Raw genomic sequence first — 615 nt, forward strand, 5'->3', positions numbered from 1 at the left:
AGGGAGGCCGGAGACAGGGGCGGGGGACGCATGAGCAGGAGGGACGCAGAAGGGCTCCTACCCGCGAGCGCAGGGAGCCTGGAGGACCGGCCTCCAGTTGGGAGCAGAGCGGGGAAAGCCTGGGTGGGAGCAGCTGAGGTCAGGACAGGGGTCCGCGAGGGGTGGGGACGTCACTGCGCACACGCGCGCGCACACACACACATATACACACACACACACACAAATGGGGTCAACAATCAATGAATTGTCATAATCTAGAAAAAATGTGGACTAACAGCAAGGCTGACAAAAGTTACCAAACATAATTTCAAATAATTTCGATTGATTAGCTGCATTGTACTATAGCAAAAGAAGGAGTCCAAGCCTGCAGAAAAATATGTAGAAAGAACTTGGGTCTTTTTCAACTGGCTTCTCTCTAATGTATAAATGCAATATCTACATTAAACTAAAAATTATCCAACTGCCCAATGATTTTAGGGGGGTTCTTAATAACATTGTCCAAATCCTAAGAGTGCCTCTTTGTCATACATAGACAAATTGCCGTTTCCAGAATAAACCTGGGAGGAATGGGGCTCAGGGACGGGCCTGTTAGCGGAGGACATCTGAGGAAAGGCA

The sequence above is a fragment of the Myotis davidii genome, unplaced genomic scaffold (assembly GCF_000327345.1).
Source record: "Myotis davidii unplaced genomic scaffold, ASM32734v1 scaffold609, whole genome shotgun sequence".
Lineage (NCBI taxonomy): Eukaryota > Metazoa > Chordata > Mammalia > Chiroptera > Vespertilionidae > Myotis > Myotis davidii.